The sequence below is a fragment of the Prionailurus viverrinus genome, chromosome A2 (assembly GCF_022837055.1).
Source record: "Prionailurus viverrinus isolate Anna chromosome A2, UM_Priviv_1.0, whole genome shotgun sequence".
NCBI classification, from domain to species: domain Eukaryota; kingdom Metazoa; phylum Chordata; class Mammalia; order Carnivora; family Felidae; genus Prionailurus; species Prionailurus viverrinus.
The window spans coordinates 76,205,538-76,227,891 of record NC_062562.1 but is presented as its reverse complement, the minus strand read 5'-3'; the positions used below and the strand labels follow the sequence as shown (position 1 = coordinate 76,227,891).

The window sequence follows — 22,354 nt, the reverse complement described above, 5'->3', positions numbered from 1 at the left end:
TTATAAAGGATGCAAAAGTGAAGTTGCAGAATGCCGAGCCCCACCTCGTTCCACTGCTTGGGCTGGGATTCGGGGGATGGATACAGGTTGTGAGTCTCCATTCCTTCACCCTGCGGACCCCGAGGAGCCCTCGGTGGGGTCCCGCCCCGTGCTGGCGCCATGGGCCCTCCAGAGTCACCAAGAATGGTGACTGGGGTGATGCGTGGGTTATACAGACAAGGTCGATCATTGACCTCTTTTATTCTTTAAAAAAAAAAAAATCTGTGTTTCAAGCAGAACAAAATGGAAAAAGCGCAAGTTATGAGTGTTCTGGCCACAGTTTCATTTCACTGCTTTGCCCACTCATGGTATCCGGCCATATTTTGAAATCTCAGCAGCATGCTTATTTTTGTTTAGGATTTTCTAGAAAGATCTCCCCCCCCCCCCTTTTCGTCCAAATACGGGTTAACATTGTGGAACTTTTCCTTTACCATCCCATTACTGCACCAGTTATTCACCATGTCATTTGTCTTCTGTTTCGCAGATGGAATCACTGAATTCATTACTTGACTCAGTAATAGTTGGGATAAGTTTAGCAAGGTAACAAAGTAACGGGTCTGATCTCAAATATACTGGAATTAGTTCGGTTTGTTTACCTCACAGTCATTGTTGAGAAGGGTTCTGAAAGATAATTCCCATCTATATACCATCTACTCATCCACCCTCTCTTTCTAAAAGCAGGATCTCGAAAAACAAAACTTACAGTACCTTTGCTTTATGTATGGATTCATGCTCGTAAAGTGAAAAAGTGTACTGTACAACATATGCATACGTATATATTTTCTATTTTCATAAAAATGGACTTTTCCTTATGTTCACAGAAGGATGGTAGTTTTAATCATCGGAGTTTATTCTTTGAACAAGTTCATCAGATGAATACATCTGATCCTACATCATCTCTGTGCCACATTTTGGTTTAAGGTGTTGGGAGATTGAGGGCTGAAGAATTTAGGTCAGCTTCCTGCCCTCGCGGGCCTTCCATTTTGGTGGAGAAACGATAAACATGTAAACAAAAATGACAATTCTAGATAATGATAAATGCCAGAAAAAATACTGCAAGATAAGGGGGTAGGGTGTGACTGGGATGTGGGGGGGTGGAGGGAAATTTAGATATGGTGGACGCGGAAGACTTCCTTGAGGAATTGACAGTTTGGCGAGACCTGAGTGTGTGGAATGAGGCAGCATGGGAAGATCTGGTGGATGTTTCCAGGCAGACATAACAGGGCAAAGGAACTAAAGGAAAAATGGGCTTAGCATGTTACAGGGGTAGAAGAGGAGCCATGTGGAGTGCAGTAAACCTAGGAGACAGTGAGGTGGGGTGGGGCAAATGAGGTGGGCAGGAGCCACGGACACGATCATCTGATCCCTGAGTAAGGATTGCAGACAGGCAAAGGAAATAGGGCTTGTGTATTGCCAAGACCCGCTATTTAGTGAGACTCATAGACTGTAGCCAGCTCTCTGCTTTATTTCGGTTATGAAATCATTGCAGTAATTCATTATGGTTTGTTTTGTTTTGTGTTGTTTCACCAGTAGTCCTCTCTCTCGCTGAAAATCTGTCCTGTTCCCTGTATCCCATGCTGTTGTGTTCCTGGTTGTCATTATGACGTGCAGGACTCTAAGCCTCTGCTGCTTATCATCAGTTCCCTGCTTTTATCCTTCCTTCCTATGAGTCCTCCAGTATTTATGTGCTCACCCTTTGCAAAGGACTGGCACTCAATCCCTGCCATTCTCCATGCTGAGTTTTAGGAAACTGTGTTGTCAAGTGGATTACCGTTTGCCATCAGGACTTTCATCACTGGCCAGGGACTTAACGTCCACCTTTATTTAGTGCCTATAATGTGCCAGGTGCATTACGTACATTCTAACCCTTCCAGCATATTGCAGAGGTAAATATTATCCCTTCTTGACCAAAAAGGAAACGTGCACTGAAGGCCATCCAGCTAGTACTGAGTGAGCGTAGATTTGGGCACTCCAGTAGGCCTGCCCACAGAGCCTCTTCCGTGCCACTCCGCCTCACTGCTTCCCTGGATATGAAGCAGCAGCTATACATCTCCACTATCTGAAATTAAATTTTTTGAAATGGCATTTCAGAGGTCATGATTCAACCCTCTCAGTTTAGAGGTGGGCCTGTGGAGGGCCATAGGTGTTCAGTGATTTTCAAGACTTAACTGCCACCAAATTCTCTCACCTTCCTGATTTGCAGCCTAATTGTTTTTCTGTTATACTACATAAGATTTCTGCATATATGAAAATACAATATTTCAACATGACGGGCTTATTGTTCAAAACTCGTACAAGGTAGTAATGCTCCTTAGGATAAAATAATCCATTGTTTTCTTTCCCTTTTCTCAGCGGCGAGCAGGTGCAAACTCGCTGGACGAATCTTTGCTTTTAGTTAGGAGAAAGACAGTGGTTTCAAAATGACTTTAAAATTTAAGGTTTAATTTCACCTGTCTCTGAAAGGGAACTTAAAGCTTGTTACTGGTTTCCCAGCTTTAATGTTGTGTTTAACAGTATGGGAACATTGCCTAGAGTGGCTGCCTCATAGTTTCTGTTAGCAAGTGGAGTTTCTTCCTAGAATGGAGGAAGCCCTTGGGTTAGCTCAGGGATATAACTTCTCTTTCTTGGTAATTATCATTTGTAAAAATAAGGAAGAATCAGTTTGTGAATTCTATGGTTCAAAAATGTTCCTACAGTTTAAAAAATACCCATTATTTATTTCCAGGCTTTGCTTCTCAGTTATGATTGGGATATGGTAGGTGAATAATAGTAAACTCGCAAATAGTTAAGTTCACATTCTTGTGGCTTTTTGACTCTCCTCTAGCTCAATAGAGATTGCCTTTCATCAGTCAAATTAGAATTATGTTAATGGAATTGCCTTCTTTCTTCCATGTGGAAACTACTTAAATTTAGGCAAAAGAGAGCTTTTGCTCTTTAAGCCATTTGCTGGGCATTTTGACCGAGTATCTCCATCCTTCCAAGATTGTTGGTGCCACTGATGTCCATGTTCTGGAGATCTGGGCTGTCATGACTTGGCCTCAGACTGTAGTGCCACCCTTCCACCATGAGCCCACTGCCCCAACTGGACTCCTGGCCTTTCCAACTTTGGTGTCTTTGCTCGTGCTCTGCCTGGAATGCCTTCTAGATGGACAGATCCAGCCAAAACTCTGCCCATCCCTCTGTGTCCATCTGTGCTGCTTATTTAACGAGATATTTCCTGTGTCTTTAATGGAAACCTCTTTCCCAGCCCCTCTGGGAGTATTTCTCTGACAGTTTACCAATCCTGGTATCTTTGGTAATACATTCTTTTATACATGGGTGTTAAATATATATTTCTTTGAGCATAAAAGACACTTATCAATTCATGTTACACATGCAGTTTTTTGTAGATTGTAGAGACCTTTGGTTTTGTTTACACGTTTACGATTTCATCTTTGAGAGAAGCACCATTCTGCTTTTCTTGGCTCTGCTTCAACAGAACCTCTTTCCTGTTTCAGTTAAGGGTCTGACTTACCAAGGGATCCTGTGAGAGGAACTCAGATCTTTGGGTTGTGAATATTTAAGGCACACTGTCCCCCCAGAAAATCATTCTCTGTGTTTGTGGTGTTGGAAAAAGTAAAAGCAACTCCACTTGTTAATATTAAGATGAGAAAGGGCCAGAGAGGCCAGCCTGGGGCACCTGTGGTGCTGGGCTGAGAAGCCTGGTTTGTACTCCTGGTTCGCAACAGCCACGTGTCCTGGGTTCTGATGCCCGGCATCAGAAATCCTGGCAGCCACTTATGAGCCTATCAGCGGAGCTTTGGAGCAGAGTTTTGGAATGATTTCAATAAATAGCATTCAAAATACATTGGAAAAAGAGATGACCAAATTAATTAATGTGGGGCATTTTGATTAATTGTTTTGTCAGTTATAGTTCATTAAAGATGGAATATTCTTGGCTCATTCAATATCATATATTGAAACTCCAGACGTGTGTAGACTTGCTTCATTTTGGTTAACAAATACCCAGATCCCATACTTTTATATGATGATATTTGTAATTCATGAATTGAGCAAACAAATCTAATGCCTAACATGTGGCCAGGCATTTATTTCCCTGCCTGCGAAGAATATAGACAGGTCTTCTGGGAGCTTTTGGTATAGTACTGAGAAAAAGACATGTAACCAATATGTGAAATGTATATGAAAGATTTGAGGTGCCATTAAAGATATGTGGCATGTATGTTATCCAATTGGATTCAGAAGGTTTCTTTGAGGAAGTGGTACTTAAGCTTCCTTGAACAATGAATAGGCTTATTATTCCCATCGTTGAAGTGCTTGGAAGAAAAGGCTCTCCAGGAAGAGGGAGCATGAAGGAAAAGGCATAGATGGTGAAACCTCCTCCTGTACAGGGAACTTAAAATAGGTCTGTATGGCTAGAGCCCTGGGTGTGAGAGAAAAGGAGTTTTGAATAGAGGGATGAAATGGTTCATTCAGGTTTTCGTTTTTAAAAAACTAGCATGAAACCAGCATGGAGGATGTTTTGTAGATGAGCGAGTCTGAATTACTAGAGTAATGTGAATGAGTGGTGATTGGGAAAACCGTGGAAAAGTCCAGTAAGAGATATTAGGGGAATGACATGGTCATCAATCAGTTTGGCAAATGGAGCTCACAGCAGAATCAAATTTAACATATTGTCTTCATAATAATGCTGTACACAAGATCTTATGGGTTATTATTTGTTCATTTTTCCTACCTGAGACATTTTTGAAATATTTACAGTTAGTGTATGTTACACATCAATATATGTATGTTTAAGTCTTTCTTATAATTTTCTTTTTGACTTTGTAATTGCTTGTCTCTTATTAAATTATTTGAGAGGAAATAATAGAGCTGGTTTCAAACCTTTTTTGAGCTTTTCAAACCTTGTGAGCTTATGGAGATCCTACTACTTTGGTGATATCCTCTGCCTCTGTAACATGCTCTGAGCCCATTCTTATTATGAGGTTGTGATTCTGTTTTCTGGCTGTATTAGCCTGTGGTTGCATTGAGTCTTATAAACTAGTGGGGTGTGTGTGTATGTGTGTGTGTGTGTGTGTGTGTGTGTGTGTGTGTGTGTGTGTATTTTATTTTCTGAAGCACAGGTGAGTCTGACATGCTGATATCTTGAATTTCCTATGTGACCACCTAAGAAGTCTGATGAAAAAAGAAAAGGGTACTGTTTTGTTTTTTTTTTTTTAATCCAGGCATCAAAATTTTGCCATTGACTTTCTTTATATACCATGTGCACCAAGCAGACCTTCATCCATGATAAAGATTAATAATTATTTTAGGAACTGTGTGCCAGCTTTGTATATCAAAGTATAGGAGAAAGAGCCCAAATGTCTGTTGACTGATGAATGGATAAAGATGTGGTGTGTATATATATATATATATATATATATATATATATATATATATATAATGGAATATTACTCAGCCATTAAAAAGAATGAAATCTTGCCATTTGTAATGACGTGCGTGGAGCTAGAGAGTATTATGCTAAGCAAAATAAGTCAGGGAAAGACAAATGCCTTATGATTTCACTCATGTGTGGAATTTAAGAAACAAAACAGATGAACATATGGGAAGGAAAAATAAGGGAAGGAAGCAAACCAGAAGAGACTATAGAGAGCAAACTGAGGGTTGATGGGGGATGGTCTAAATGGGTGATGGGTATTAAGGAGGGCACTTAATGATGAGCATTAGGTGTTGTATGTAAGTGATGAATCACTGAATTCTACCCCTGAAACCAATATTATACTATATGTGTAATAACTAGAATTTAAATAAAATAAAAATTTGAAGCAAAAAAAAAAAAAAAAAGGGAACTTACTAATAGTAATGTTACTTAACACAAATAAGGAAACCAAAATTTGGAGAAATTAAGTGACTTGTCCAAAGCCATACCACTAGCAAGGACTTCCAAATAAGAAATAAGGGGGCGTCTGGGTGGCCCAGTCAGTTAAGTGTCCATCTCTTGATTTTGGCTCAGGTCATGATCTTACAGTTCCTGAGATTGAGTCCCACATCAGGCTCTGTGCTGACATCTTACCTGCTCACATGCACATGCTCTCACTCTGTCTCTCAAAATACATAAATAAACTTTAAAAAATAATTAAATTTAAAAATTTAAAAAACTTAAAAAATAAAAAAATAATAAAAAATAAAGATGTTCATTTTTAGAATCAGGATTTTCTCAGCAAAAAATAAATTTTCTGGACAGAATAAGAAATATGTCTGATTATAAAAACAAAAACAAGTGTAGGAGATAACATGTAACTTTTGCCTGTTGGGTGAAGATGTGAATGGCACTTCCTCTTACTGACTTGCTCTGGTTTGTGAATTAGGAAATTGGCCTTGGATACCTCCAGGGGCAGTTGATGTTTTATCCCCACTGGCATTACGCTTAGTGCGCCACTTTTGCCAGCTATGGAGCCCCTGCAGGAGCAGTGAGTACAGGATGGGACACTTGTGGGAACCCTTCTCTCTCCTCTTCCATGGAAGGAGTCTTGTGGTTTTGAATGAAGAGAAACCCAGTTCGCCCCTGGATAGCCACCTTAGCTTTGCTGTCTCCTCATCAGCTGGCTACTTGAGTTTAGCTTCTGTCTTCCTGTATAGAGAATGTAAGTTTGGGGAGGCCTATGGAGAATGTGCCATGAACACATTCTTAGTTCTAGTCATTGAGATGAAGACAGGTAGTCGCTAAAAGAAGTGAACTCTTGGGACGCCTGGGTGGCTCAGTTGGTTAAGCATCCAGCTTCGGCTCAGATCATGAGCTCATGGTTTGTGGGTTCAAGCCCCGCGTCTGGCTCTGTGCTGACAGCTCAGAGCCTGGAACCTGCTTCAGATTCCATGTCTCCCTCTCTGTCTGCCCCTCCCCTGTTCACGCTTTGTCTCTCTCAAAAATAAATAAACATTAAAAAAAATTTTTTTAAAGAAAAAAGAAGTGAACTCTTGTAGCCACTTTCCTGTGACTCCTGGCAGATCAGTGAACTCCCTGCCTTGGGATGGTACTGATTTTCACATCTAGATCAATAAGACCATAGTTCTGTCCTGAGAACTGAAAGCTTCTATTTGAATACTGCTTGCAGTAAGTACTGGTGCAGAGAGGTCTTCCTTCCAATGCATTGCTAAATATTTCAAGTTTCTTAATTGAGGGACTTTGTTGGTTCACGACTTCCTCAGGAGCTTCCTGGGTGTAATCTGAAACTGGCCCCTATATGTGTAAGGCAGGGAGAGAGCAAAGAAAGAAGAAAGAGGCAGACCACTTCACATTGGTAGTGGCGTTTTCAGGAGCAAAGGAGCTTAACTTACAAGGCTGTCTTGAGCTCCTGCAAGACAGTGGCTTCTCTCACCCGCCCTCCAGGGTCTGCAAAGTTGATGTAGAGGCCCTGAGTGAGTTCAGTCAGTCATATACCCAGTCCAGATAGCCTCGGCACCATGTTTCTGTTTCAAGGCTGTATCTTAGGAGCAGCTTCTGGGAGGGGGGAAGGCAAGCAGAGTACACATGCCAAGGCCGGGGAAGGGGGCGGCGAGCCTCCGACTGGCCAGGTCTGGCTCACAGGTTGACTGGCGGTCACATCTTCATCTCCAGCAGATGTCATCTGTCTAGATAGTAATGTGACTGTTGGCGCCATTGTTGCTAAAGCTGGAGGCGCATCTCTAAGAGGAAGCTTGAAATATTCATGAGAATGTGAGGCACTTAGGAGCAGCATGGTTCTCTGAATTACCATATACCTACTGATGGTTGACAGTACTAATGAAGTCCAAATTGGGAAAAATAGTGGTAACTCCATAATAACCACCAAGTATTTTATTACTGATCTCTTGTGATTTTTAAAGAAAACTAGATGTTCTGGAAAATGGTGGGTAGTCAGCAACCAGAGAAAGCAGTGTTACACCTGTGGAAATGACTCCGTGTGACTCGTGAAGGAAAATGGGATTATGTATAGCTTCTGTGACCTAGAAGATTAAAATAAAGCTGTTTGTAGAGGAGCCGTGTAAGAAATATTTGAGTATAGAAGTTAGAGCTGAAGCTGAGAGAGGGAGAAAAGCTGTAATATCTGAGCACCAGAAGAGACCTATTGGAGGAGAATCAGAATTTGGAGAGAGACTGTGGAAGGTAGCTGTAGAGACCCATGTTGTTCCACTCATTCGGGGCCCAGATAGCAGTTTCTGAAAAAGACGAGACAAGGGAAAGAATGTTCTTGTTCGCTAGAGCCCAACTTGAGACAGATTTTTTTTTTTTTTTTGGAACAGTGGTAAGATGTAGCCGTAACATGCCAGCCATCTGACTCAGCCAGTGCTGGTGACATAACTGGCTACCAAGGTGTCAATCCCTGCAGAGGTACTGAGCTAACAGCATGAACTACCCAACAAGACTGGCTACTCCGTGGCATGCTGCCATTTTGCCAACCTGTGATCTGTGGAAGAACAAATATACGTTGTCAAGTCCTTGACAGTCTCCAGCTGGCTCATCTTCCCCCGGACCCGGCACCACCCAGGGGCATGGTTATTGTCAAGGGTACATTGATTTCCTTCCTTTCTTTCTCCTCAGTCATTCCCTTCTGTTATCTATCTATCTGTCTCCTCAACTAGATGGAGATTCTGCTAAGAGCATGGGAACTCTTGCATTGCCCTTTGGATCCTTTTAAATGTCCTTGGTATTTTACATTTTGTAGGTGGTCAGTGCTTATTATTTAACAACATGGGAACTTTCAGTGGACTTAAAGAGGGCCCCCCCCTTAATTATTTTCTATTCTACAAATAAAGGCACTTTGTTTTTTCTCCATCTTTTATGGAAAGAAGGGAGAATATTCAAATTTCTGTTCTCTTGCATGGTTTTAACTTCCATCTATATGCTATCAACTCTCAGATTTCTATATCTAGCTCAGACCTCTCCTCTGAACTCCTGACTTAACGTACTTTACTATTTACTTTAATAATGATCACTGTCAGTGTGGATATTAATACGCATCTCATACTTTACGTGTCCAAACTAAACTGATGTTCTTCCTCAAAGTTGCCCTGAGACTGTCTTCTCCATTGCAGCAAATAGCAACTCCATCCTTCCATTTCCCCAGGCTATAATTCTGAAAGTTCTCCTTTAGTCCTTCCTTTATCCCCCCTGCCGCTCCCCCGCCCCATATCCAGTCCATCAACAAATGCTTTTGGCTCTGTAGTTAGAACCAATCAATTCTTACCGCTCCCACTGCTACCACTGTAGTCTCCCAAGTCAATGCGTCACCTCTTGCCTGAATCGTTGCTATAACCAGCGAATTGGTCTTCCTGCTTCTGTGGTTCAGAGAGCCTCTTAAAGCTTCAGTTGAATCAGGTTTCTCGCCTAGTGAAAACTTTCCAGTCTTCCTATCTCATCAAAGTCTTTACAGTGGCCTGTAAGATCCTCTGCCCCTTCTTCTCTCTTACCCTCTCATGTTGGTCTCCAGCTCTGTTACTTAGCTCCGGCAAAGCTGAAAGCCATTGACCTGTCTGGACGCCTACGCGGCCAACTTCACCCCACCTCGGGATGTTACTCTTATCCTTCCCTCTACCTGCCTTGCTCTCTGCTGGTCTTTGCTCCACCTTCTCAGGGAGGTCATCCTGACCACTCCCAGTTTAAAATTACAATGCTTTTTTGTTTATCTTCTGTCTCCTTACTTTAGAAAATAAGCTCAGTGCTCAGAGGAAGGCCTGACACGGTTTGGGTGCTCAAGACGTATTTGTGGAGTAAATAAAGTAGACGTGCTATATTCCTGGCAAACTTTGAATTTTCAGAAATTATCAAGGACAATTTTAAAATTTTGTAGTGCCCATCCAGATTCAGTTTCTCGGTATATGTTTTGGTTTGTCTCATAGAGTACAAGAACATCAGTATGCATTTATCCAGCCATCTTTAAATCTAATATTTCTTTTTTTAAAAAATTTTATTTATTTGGGGGGAGGGGCAGAGAGAGGGAGAGAGAGAGAGAATCCCAGAATCCTGTGTGGAGCCTGATCCCATGAACCACAAGATCATAACCCAGGCCAAAATCACTTAGAGAATTAAGTTTTTCTATGGGTGCCTTGGTGGCTCAGTCCGTTAAGCACCCAACTCTTGATTTCAGCTCAGGTCATGATCTCATGGTTTGTGAGATTGAGCCCTGCATTGGGCTCTGTGCTGACAGCATGGAGCCTGTTTGGGATTCTCTCTCTCTCTCTCTCTCTCTCTCTCTCTCTCAAAAATAAATAAACATAAAAAAATTAAGTTTCTCTAAAAACAGGTGTGGGCTTGGGAGATAAATTAGTGTTATTAGAGGACTGACTTAAAAACACCATATTTGTTTTCTGCTTTAGTTTTTCCAAGCCGTTGGTAATTAATTTCTAAATAAATCTTAGTCTTGAAGCATATTGTTGAAAGGTTAAATCCTGTTTATGTACAGTTACTTTGGTCTGCTGATATTAGCAGGAATCATTGAATGAGACAAGGCCGTGAGAAATGACGGGGTTTTAACAGAGAGCCTTGAATGTGTGTGCTTGGGGCAGAAAGTGTAGCAGCGAAGAGAGAGTAGATTTATCAGGATGGAACGAAAGCTTTCCTTATATCCCAAGTGAGTAAAGAACAGTAGAAAATATGAGACCCAGAAAATAAATATTTGGAATAAAACCATGGACATTATATAGAGATATCACTATGGAGCTGGACATTCTAAATTCTTAAAGCGAAGAGAAAGGACAGAAGGAAGTGGTGTGGAAGTGTAGGTACCAATGTTACTATAAGAAACCAGCTGCACGGGGGCACCTGGGTGGCTCAGTTGCTTGAGTGTCTGACTCCTCATCTCTGCTCGGGTCATGATCTCACAGTTCTTGAGGTCAAGCCCCAAGCCAGACTGCCCTGACAGTGCAGAGCCTGCTTGGGATTCTCTCTCTCCCTCTCTGCCCCTCCCCTGCTCGCTCACTCTCATTCTCCCTCTCTGAAATAAATAAGCTTTAAAAAAAAAAAGAAAAGAAAGAAAAAGAAATAAATCATCTGCATGCATAAAACGGCACTGAGGCTGAGCCTCAGTGGATGATGCCTTGTAAAATTCTTCCCTGAGGTGTCTGGGAACAGTTTGGGTACAAATCTGTGGAACCGAATGAAGGACAGATTTGGCTTGGAAAAGCTTACAGAAAAGTGATATCTTACGCACATTTTCATTAAAGACCTAAGCAAACTTTAGATCCTGAATTCTCCCTCAGTATACCCTCCGCTGTTTCATTTAGGCCTCGTGACAACAACAACAAAAAGGCCATTCTTAGGTATTTGACACGGGCTGAAAGTTCAGACAGAGTGACTCCTGTCTACAGTCACAAGCACTTTAGAAGTCTTCAGCCAGTTTTCATTTGTGTGGGGATAATTTGATAGTTATTATATAATGGGTAAAATGATTTGGGGGTCCTGAGCACTTATAGAGGTTTTCCTTTTAGTCTGTCACTGTGTCTCAAACTGTCATGTACAGAAGAATTATTATGCAAATGTGTACAAAATCGAAGTGCATTCTGCGTTATAGAAAAACTGGTTTAAGCCGTTTTCTAGGATGATTCTGGTTCCTCTGTACTCAAAAAAGGTAGCCCCCACTGTAGCAAAGTCAATTTAATGATTTTTTTGCAATGAAAATTTGCCTGCGCTCTCTTTAATATCTTTATATGCTACATACGCATATGCATACTGTATATACATTACATGTAAATATATTTGTATCATATGTATGTTTATAGATGCTGGATGGGTGGGTAGATAAATAGAGCAACTTTATTACAAAACATCTTTCTGTCCTTAGTTTTTCTGAACTATTTGTAAGTTAAGCTGTGTACTTCACGACACTTAACTACTCAGGACTTCGTCATGCATTTCCTAAGAATAGGGCCATTCTCCTACATAACCAGAATACTAAGCTATAATCAATTCCCCAATTGTCTTCTGTAACTTCTCTTCCTTTTTTTTTTTTTTTTTTAAATTCAATTTCAGTCTAGGCTCATGCATTGCATTTGATGGTTGTGTCTCTTTATGCTTTTTTTAAGTTTGAAGAGTATCCACAGCACTTTTCCTTTTTTCTGTTCTTTATTTTCTTTTTAACCACATTGACTTCTTTGAACAGTCCACAGTACCTGTCTTGGAGAACGTTCCAAATGCTGTGTTTGTCTGGGTGTTTCTTTATGACTGAAATCAGGTGAAACATTTTCGGTGAGGGTGTATCATAACAGATGATTGGTGTTACGTACTTCCTCCTACTTCATGTCAGAAGATATATAATGTCTGCTTATTCCAGTATTGGTGATGCCGCCTCATTACTCGGTACAGATGGTGGCTGCTAGATCTCTTCACTATAAAGGTGTATTATCCCCAATGGAATTATTAAATAATCTGAGGGATAATACTTTGAGACTGTGAAGATCCTATTTCTCAACAGCTTCATAATAATTTTTAGCATTCATTGAAGATTCTGACATGATTCTGTTATTCCAACTAAGGGTTACAGATTATTGATTTTTCTCATTTTATTATCTTTTCTTCCTTTTTAAAAAATTTTTTTAATGTTTGTTTTTGAGAGAGAGAGAGAGAGAGAGAGAGAGACAGAGTGCAAGCTGGGAGGGACAGAGAGAGAGGGAGACACAGAATCCCAAGCAGGCTCCAGGCTCTGAGCAGTCAGCATAGAACCCGATGTGGGGCTTGAACTCATGGACCATGAAATCATGACCTGAGCTGAAGTTGGATGCTTAACTGACTGAGCCACCTAGCTGCCCCTTTTCTTCCTTTTTTTTTTTTTTATCTGATATATTTTTCTGTAAATTTAATAATGTCATTACTTGTTTTCATGTTCAAGTTGTCCCACATTGGCCAGTGGGAACCCCTCAAGACAGCCAATATAGTTTTTTAATAATGATTATGGTTTTTTGTGTGTGTCTTCTCTAAGAAATCTTTGCCTACAAATAGGTTGTAAAAATATTCTACTTCACATTCTTAATTTTTGTCTGGTGTTAGGGTTCAAGGTTCGTTTTTGTTTGTTTGTTTGTTTTTCAGTTTTGATGTCTGGTTGTCCCAGCAGCATTTGTTGAACACAGACTTTCTTTCCACCATTGGATTGCTCTGACATCTTTGTCAAAAGTCAAATGATCAAATAAGTGCAGCTCTATTTCTAGGCTGTCTGTTATGTTCTGTTGATCTATTTGTTGATCTGTATATTAGTACCACACTGTTTTCATTCCTGAAGCATTATAGATGATCTTTAAGTTAGGTAGTAGGAGTCTTCCAGTTTTGTTGTTCTTCCTCAAGATTCTCTGGATATTCTCATTTCTTTGCATTTCTATATACATTTTAGAAATAATGTATCAATTTCTACCATAAAAACCTTGGTGGAGTTATTATTGGAATTAAGCTGACTCTGTAGATCAGTTTGGGAGGAATTAAAATGTTACCACTGAATTCTTCCAATCCATAAATGCTGTATATTTCTCCATTTATTTTCATCTTTATTTCTTCTCTCTGCAGTGTGTTACAGTTTTCAGTGTTGGGATCTTGCATATGTTTTGCTAAATTTATTCCTTAAATTTATTGCATATATTTTATTAAATTTATTTTAATGTTTTCAATGCAATTTTACATTTTCTTCTTTCCTTCCCCTCTTCCTTCCTTCCTTTCTTTCTTTTTTCCCCTCCCTTCCTTCCTTCCTTCTTTCTTTTCATCTGTCTCTTTCTCTTTAGTTTCTCCCCACTCTCACTGTCCAGAATGAAGGAATTGGTAAATAGGTGAATCACAACATTGTAAGCAAGCTGTTGCTTTAAAAAAAAAAATGAGCAAAAATAGTCTTGCTGCAGCATAATAAATGCCATTATAGAGGTCTATGCTGTTCTCTGCTCAGGGGAGAAAGGTGTGGAAGAGTGGGAGGAAGCCAAAGCCTCCCAGAGAAAATGGCGTTTGAGTTAAGGCTTACGGGATGAGTAAGCCAGAGACATAGGGAGAGGAGCAGTCCAGTAGAGGGAAAATTACAAGTAGAGGTGCCTGAGAATGTGATTCCTTGAGGGAAGTGCTTGTGATTTTCGGCCTGAAGTGGTTCTGGAGAGGGAGGCAGAAGTAGGCCACGTGTTAGGTTAGGCAAGATTAAGGAGTTTGAGGTCTACCTGAAGGTCCCTGGAAACTATTTAATAAATGATCTCATGAATTTAATTTGCTTCTCTAAAAAATTTACAGGTGTTGGATGAGAATTCTTTTTTATTCAAAAGAAATTTCTTTTCCTTTGTGTGCCTTGTCTTTCTTTGCCCATTTTTCTAATTGAATTGTAAGGTCTTCATTGTGTCTTTAATCACGTAAGTTTTACTTCTAATGTGTTTAAGATAGGGAAGCTTTTTATTTTTATGTGTTGAGATCTGTTTCTCTTTATTCTTACAGATTCCTCATCCTAAAATCATGTTATTCACCTGCAGTTTCTTCTACTACATAACCCATGAAGATGGCTTTGTTTCATTAACTTTTATTTATTTTCTAAATGCTTATTTTTTTGAGAGAGAGAGGAAGACTGTGTGTGCATGTGTGTGCACAAGCAGGGTGGGGGCAGAGAGGGAGGGAGAGAATCCCAAGCAGTCTCTATGCTGACAGAGTGGTACTCAAACCCACAAACTGTGAGATCATGACCTGAGCCTAAATCAAGAGTCGCTTAACCCACTGGGCCACCCAGGTGCCTCTGTTTCATTAACTTTTAAGTGGAACCCTCAGTATATTTTGATGTGTAGGTTTCTTTCTCCATGAGCTAGAAAGACTAGTAGTTTTAGTCTTTCGTAGCTGAATTTCAATGGCATCTTTATCATCTGTAGATATTTTTTGCAGAAAAACTTAGGAAAGTTCTGGGCAGATAGTTTATAGGTAATGAGTTTTCCTTGATCTTTAGTAGTTTTATTATTTGTTTAATTGAACTAATACTTGGTACTTGGTCAATTTCCTATTACAGTTCAGATTGCTGACTTCTCCTGATAAATCAGTAGTGTGGCACACATATGGCCCCTGAAGATGGGCACACAGTCCTCTCCTGTCTGCCCCTGTTCTGTGTCTCCTGATGCTGATTATCAGTTGTCGCTTTTTCTTCATTTACACTGTTGTCTTTCTTATATCACTAATGTATTTCCTTATGTCTCTTTCAAAACTTGGAGAATAAGAGACTTGAGAGAACCACATTTTGAGGAAAACGGAAGACAGTAGATATCTAGATGGAGATGAAGAGTCTCACAAAGTTTGAAGTTATTCCAGTCCCCCCCCAATTGAAAACCAGTCAAATGTGCATAATTTCAAAGCTTTTTGGCCCAAATGAATTATAGGTTGTGTTTATGAATGTTTTTGAAATGCAAAGAAACATTTTAATGGGTGAACAGAGATAATCTGCCTTCTTATTAGGTTTAGTTTTTATTTATATGAGTTTTTACTTATGTGATGTTTCAGGAACATTTGAATACAGAAGATCTACTCATGGGAGCAGTCGCGAGGTTTAAAGGAATCTAATGTACATTAAGAACTCAGCACTGTGCCTAACTCAGTCTGCACTATGGAAATGAATCATTTTGCTATTAGGTTAATATGTGGTATATGCAGTGTTATATAATATATAATAAGATGTCAATAGATAGGATTAGTTCATACTTGTGTTGTATTCTTTGTCCCTGTATGTTCTTGGTCAGATAATGTCGGATTATTCTAGCTTTAAGGGTAACCTCACTTTCTTTGTTTCTTTTTTTTAATGTTATGAAACATAACATAACATTTAAAGTTTGTAAAATTTTATTTTTTCCCCCCAATTTTGAAATACCAATCAAACTGTCTGACTCTAGTTCCTTTGCCAGGTAATTCTTTGTCACCTTTGTCACTTTTCCTTTTGGGTTCATTCTGGTTGATTCATTCTAGTCAACCCATCTACATCTTCTTGATGTAATATTTCCAAAGTATTTATGCTTTTCAAACACAGTGAGTGTGAAGTGTCACTTTCTGTTTGAAAAACCACCTCTCCTAATAATGTTACTTGTATTCCTTTCTTAATCGCCCCCTCTGCAATCCAGGTTTGCTTGTTTGCCCATTTCTTAGGCTTATTTATATATCTTAAACTTATGGAAACGTTTACCCATGTACAAAAGTAGGGAGTTTAGTGTAATGAATCACATTATACCCATCCCCCAGCGTGGAACATTTATCATTCTCCTTTCAGATTTATTTATTAATTGTGTTCACTGTTTTTCTTTTTTCCTTTTTAATGTTTTTCCCTATGGGATACTTACAGTTTTTGTAACGTTATAACTTAAATGCCTCATTTTTAAAATTTTATTCTTTATTTAAAAAGGAATTAAAGCACTTCAAGGAAATGAATTTGATGATAAGCACAACTATGACACCTTTCCACTGTTTTTACTGTCATTATTTTTTTAATTATACAACATAATTTATTGTTTTTCAGAGTAAGATGTGTTACTTCTATTGTATGCATTTCTCATCCCTGATATAGGAGAGGAGAAAAATGGATATTTACACTGAATATCAGAGAGTTTGACATGTTCTTATCTAAATGCATCTTTAATAGAACATTTTTAGAGTTCTTTTATAAACATCTCCCTGTGAACATTTTCCTAAGGCCTTACTGTCATTTTAAAAATACTATTTAAAAAAAATTAAATATATTTACCTCAGTAGTTATTTTAGAAAGTACTGCTATGTTATGAGTGTCTATTATGCATTGTTTTTCTGTAGACAGTTCCTAATTGCAAGACTTACTGAATTAGATATTTTTAGTAGTATAGTTTTATGCTAAATGTTGTAAGCATATCAAAATATGCTCAAAATAGTATATCGTCTGTGATTGAAGGGTTACAAAAAGAATTATCTGTCTTTAAAAAACTTTATTATGTATTCAAATAAATCAGCATCCGTATGTATATCTTCAAGATACCAAATAGGATTTTTTAAAAAATAAACTGTCACACCTTCCATTTTGATCATAATCTATCGTTTACTTAGCTTTTACATTTTCTTTGTTTTTAAGATGCATTTGTTATCTCTGTTCTGGTAAGGCATACATTATTGATACTGAGTGGTAAATCTTAAACCTGATTTCAAATGTATTACACTTCTCAATTTTTAGAAATACAAACATTAGCTATACTTGCTTAGTTAAGAGGATATATGGCAGAATCTTTAGAGCTTAATTATGAATCTTGAGTTTTTGAAGATTTTGTATACTTACTAAGAACCTCCCTGCTTTTTTTTTGGTTATGAATTAGTAATCATACTCAAATACTTGTAAGCCAGATTTTAAAATAAGCAAATGTACTGTATTAGCATTGCAGAGTCAAGTTCAGTTATTCTATATCTGTTTGGAGCCTGATAACTGTGGTGCTCTTAATAATTCACTTACAGAAAATTATTGATAATTGCATGTAAGCTTACAAAGAGATATTGGAAGAGGGGACGCCTGGGTGGCTCAATTGGTTAAGTGCCGACTTCAACTCCGGTCATAATCTCACAGTTCATGGGTTTGAGCCCCATGTCGGGCTCTGTGCTGATAGCTCAGAGCCTGGAGCCTGCTTCACATTCTGTCTCCCTTTCTCTCTGCCCCTCCCTCGCACATGCTCTGTCTCTCTCTGTCTCTCAAAAATAAATAAACGTTAAAAATTTTTTTTAAATTAAAGAGATATTGGAAGAATACTTCAGTAAAGGCACAGCTTTCTATACTTCTTTTTTAAAATGTCACCTCTTGCATATTATACACAGAATATGCTAATATTTTAAAGATGACTAACCCATCACTAAGGTGGTGTCTGAATGGTATCTCTAGATGTTTCCAGAAAGTAGTGCTTTTGAGGGTCATCAGGAGACAGCTAGACATCCATCTCCCAAACAGCTTCATAGTGGCATCACATTGACTTTGTTAGTGTTATAGTCCAGCCCTCTTTCTTGTTGACCGGGAGACCTGATTTGTCCCCATCTGTTTACAGAGAGCCCAGTGGAGAGTGGCTCTGCCTCACATGGGTCAACTCACATCTTAAAACCTGCAGTGAACACTGTAAGTGCTGTGTAGACTGAGTTTGTTTCAAGCTGACCAGTCTTACTGTCTCCCTACTCAAACTATGATATTTTAATAAGAAATAGAATGTTTAAAAGGTGGTGGGAAGCATGCAGGGAATTATTAAATTGTTCAGTGACAAAAGGGACTAATGATACCCTTAGCCATAGTTTTAATCAGAGGAATAATCTGACTGCTGGACTGGAGATACTTAAAATCCACCAGGCAAGGCACTCCCTCTTGAAGATGCCGGGTTGGGTACAGCCACCATTCGTTTGTGACACTCCTCTCCCTGTGTTTTCTGGACTGACCCATCTCCTCTCTGAAGGGCACATTTCCTCTTCCACTCCTTACAGCCTAGCTGATGATAAGTCCCGTCAGCACTCTCCTATCTTGGACTGCGAGCCCTTTGGCTTCTTGAGGGACACAGTACATCCGCTCTGATTTCATTGTGTGTTAAATGTATAGTTTAACTCTCAGAGAGCAGTATTATTTTAATTGTTTCAAAATTCTCCCCGGCTTTCCCGCATTGTAGTCCTGATGATATGGGGAAGTCTATAAAAAGCCTTGCAGAGTTTCATACATGCACATAATTTTTTTCTTTCTCTTTTTTTTTTTTAATTTTTTTTTTAACGTTTATTTATTTTTGGGACAGAGAGAGACAGAGCATGAACGGGGGAGGGGCAGAGAGAGAGGGAGACACAGAATCGGAAGCAGGCTCCAGGCTCTGAGCCATCAGCCCAGAGCCTGACGCGGGGCTCGAACTCACGGACCGCGAGATCGTGACCTGAGCTGAAGTCGGATGCTTAACCCACTGAGCCACCCAGGAGCCCCATTTCTTTCTCTTTTTTAAATAGTCCACTCAGTTGTCAAATTAATAGGTATCTACTGGCAAAATTTGATTCCTTGACTCAGGAAAGATTTGTTTTTATTTGAAGTAATACCAAACAGTTGGAGGGTTTTATTTAATTCTCCATAAAAATTTTTCACTATTACTTTGAAATAACTGATCCCCCCCCCCCCCCCCCCCCCCAGATTTCTCTATCTAGCAATCTCCAATTGTTTCTCTCTATCCAGGAATTTCCTCTTGTTTAAACTGCTAACTTGAATATGCTATGTAGGTGTTATAAAATCCAATCCGGTATTCATGTGTTTTGTATCTTAAATTCCACATGTGAGTGAAATCATATGGTATTTGTCTTTCTCTGACTTATTTTGCTTAGCGTGGCACTCTTTAGCTCCATCCACATCGTTGCAAATGGCAAGATTTCATTTTTCTTTAATGGCTATAGAGAACAAACTGAGGGTTGAAGGAGGGGAGGTGGGTGGAGGGATGGGCCAAATGGGTGATGATGGGCATTAAGGAGAGCACTTGTCATGATGAGCACTGGGTATTGTATATAAGTGATAAATCACAAAATTTTTCTCCTGAAACCATTATTATGCTATATGTTAGCTAACTAGAATTTAAATAAAAACTTGAAGCAAAAAAATAAAATTCAATCCTAGCCTAGCCTAGATTGTAAAAGTATTTTTCTCAACGTTGTATTTCGTTTGGAAAATACATGGCATAAAGTAAACCAAGACTGTTTGGAAATGTGAACATAATGGTAGTGGGCAGTCTGCTCATAAGTGAAACTTCTTGTAGTGTTTCGTAACTCCAGTTCTCCTGCTCGGGAAGCTGCAGGGTTGTACAATGGTGTCAGCTCCTTAACCTTGCCCCCTGCCAGTCTTTCTCAAGCCAGTTTCGTCAGCGTTCTCCCAGGTCTTTACTTTCAGGGTAAGGTTGGCATATGTGACAGCATCAACAGCACCAAGAAGTACAGGACGGCGAATCATACTTGTTTCTTCGTTTAGAACATCTTACCTACAAACAACTTTGAAAGTTTTAAAAAATACAAGCAGCTTCATGAAAGCAAGCATTAAGTAGAAAGCTGTATTTTATGAAAAGTTAATCATTGATTGAATTTGACATGACATTTTTAGGCATGGCAGAACTTTCCTCCCCCCATATTGATAACTTTAAAATATGAAGGCCATGGGGTGCATCAGTGGCTCAGTTGGTTAAGCGTCCAACACTTGATGGTGGCTCAGGTCATGATCTCATGGTTCGTGGGATAGAGCCCCGCGTGGGGCTCTGTGCGGACAGTGTGGGATTCTCTCTCTCCCTCTCTCTCTCTCTCTCTCTCTCTCTTTCTCTGTCTCTCCCCTACTCAATGCACGTACGTGCTCTCTTTCTCAAAATAAGTAAATAAACTTAAAATAAAAAAATAAAATATGAAGATTGCTTTACTATGTTTTTTAATGCCCCAAATTAGCTTTAGCTTCCTTCCCACATCCTCTCTTTCTGTGCATATTTATTCTTTAAAGTCTCTAGGTTTCTTAGTTACCATGCCTCTTTCTCTTAACTGGCAAGGCATGTTTGTAAATGTCAGGTTATCCGCTCAGTATTCCCATTCCCCAGTTCTAGCTGTTTCATCTTGGAACCTGCAGGCTCTAGATAGGACTTTTACCATCATAAACTAGGTCTAACATATGCGCCTCGCAAGAGGATAGTCAGCTCAGTCTGCTACCTGCTCCCACAGAAACCTGGTCTTAGGGTAGAGCGGGCCCAGCTGAGGCAGCCCGGGTCTTTGGGGAAGCTCAAATTCAATGCCTGCATCCAAGGCCCATTTAAACACCTACAGATGTCCCTCCTGTTTCCTCTTGGTAGTGATGGAGAGGAAAGAAGTAAAAGATTTGAGCTTTAATCCTAAAATATATTTTAAAATCTCTTTTAGATGGGCACATCCCTGTAATCCTGTTTCCTCTTAGAGTGATGGAGAGGAAAGAAGTAAAAGATTTGAGCTTTAATCCTAAAATATATCTTAAAATCTCTTTTAGATGGGCACATCCCTGTAATCCATGTAGGCCTCAGATTCTTCTTTCTTTTTTTTTTTTTTTCCAAGTATAAGCATACATTTGTTTTACAGGCAAGAATAACTTGGTTAACAAAGATGAAGAAAGCTTTGAAACAACATGATGAGACACAGTCTTCAGGCACTAATATGTCTCTTTGCCTGTGAAACAAGGGAGTGGAAATCGATCAGACTGGCAAACTTAAACCCCTCCGAGCTAGGTCGAAACTGAGGCCGAGTGGAAAGTGCGTATTACGTCTAAAGAGGTCAGCAGCCTTACTGCCGTGGTAAGGAAATGCAGGCCTCCTGATTCTGCTTTTAACTTTTCAAGGGAAGCTGGAAGTCTGGAGTTTTATATGAAACTTCATTATTTAAAATATTGACAGTTAGTTCAAAAACTTGAGAAACACTGTGCCAGACCAAGCAAAACATGTCGATAAGCCAGTTCCGCTCCCTAGGCCTTTGGTTAAGATGACGACCTAAAGTCATTCTGAATTAAATGATTTCAGTGTCTGTTATTCTGGCACTCTCTTGGAGGAGAACATACAGTGTCCTGACTGTAGCCATAAGTAGTAAGAGAAGAAGGCTGGGTGTTGGGGATGAAAGGTGTGGTTTGATGCCCCTAGCTGGTGCCCAGAGGCTCTCTCTAGGAAGGCGCAAGAAACTCTGGGACTTTTGTATGAGGCCAGCAGTGATGACTAGTGCTCAGAGCAGCCGCTGTTTAACGTCTGGAGAGTATCGATTCTGTGCTCAAGCAGATGGAGTTGAAGCTTTGGCTCAGCTTTGCACCCAGCCTGGGGACCAGTGCGGTGGAAGAAACCCAAAGATGTAAGCAATTCTTCTTGGAAACAGGATCTCAGTTCTTTTTGTTTTGTTTTTGTTTTTTTCCACGTGGGAAGGATATCCTCGTTTAAGAAGCTACCAGCATAGATGAGACAGAATTTTTCTCCAATTTTAGTAGTGTGGAGTTAAGGAAAGAGAATTAAGTCCACGAGCAGCGTGTTCATGCCATTTGAAGTGGCCCTCAGGTAAATGAACTGCAGGTTTTTGCTAACCACACAATCAGAGCACGCATTGGAAGGATTCATATTCATCAGTTAGCCTGCGGTTGCTAGCCTGAATCACTCCAGATCTCGCCTGGGTCTCCTTTGTGAAGCTGATGAAAGCAATCATCCCTTTTTCTGGAAAAATGCAGAAAGTAAATATGGTTTCTGTTGTGATAGTTCACCTCTGTCATCCTAGTGTGAAAGCATCCACAGACCCTCAGAATGGGTGTGGTGGTGTTCTGTTAAAACCTGATACTCAGAAACAGGTAGCAAGCCATAGTTGACCTCTAGGCTACAGTTTGCC

At 39.7% G+C, this 22,354-nt stretch overlaps 1 protein-coding gene across 2 annotated transcripts in view; it reads left to right on the top strand.

Annotated features, from left to right (window-relative positions):
• The window catches only part of LOC125160794 (STARD3 N-terminal-like protein), a 50,491-nt gene that overhangs the window by 377 nt on the left and 27,760 nt on the right, over nt 1-22,354 (top strand). The window contains exon 2 of one of the 2 annotated variants that reach the window (XM_047850148.1): nt 8,320-8,584. The exons of the other annotated variant lie outside the window; for it this stretch is intronic. The gene's annotated coding sequence lies outside the window, so the exon portion shown is untranslated. The remainder of the gene's footprint in view (nt 1-8,319; nt 8,585-22,354) is intronic. 2 annotated transcript variants of the gene reach the window in all.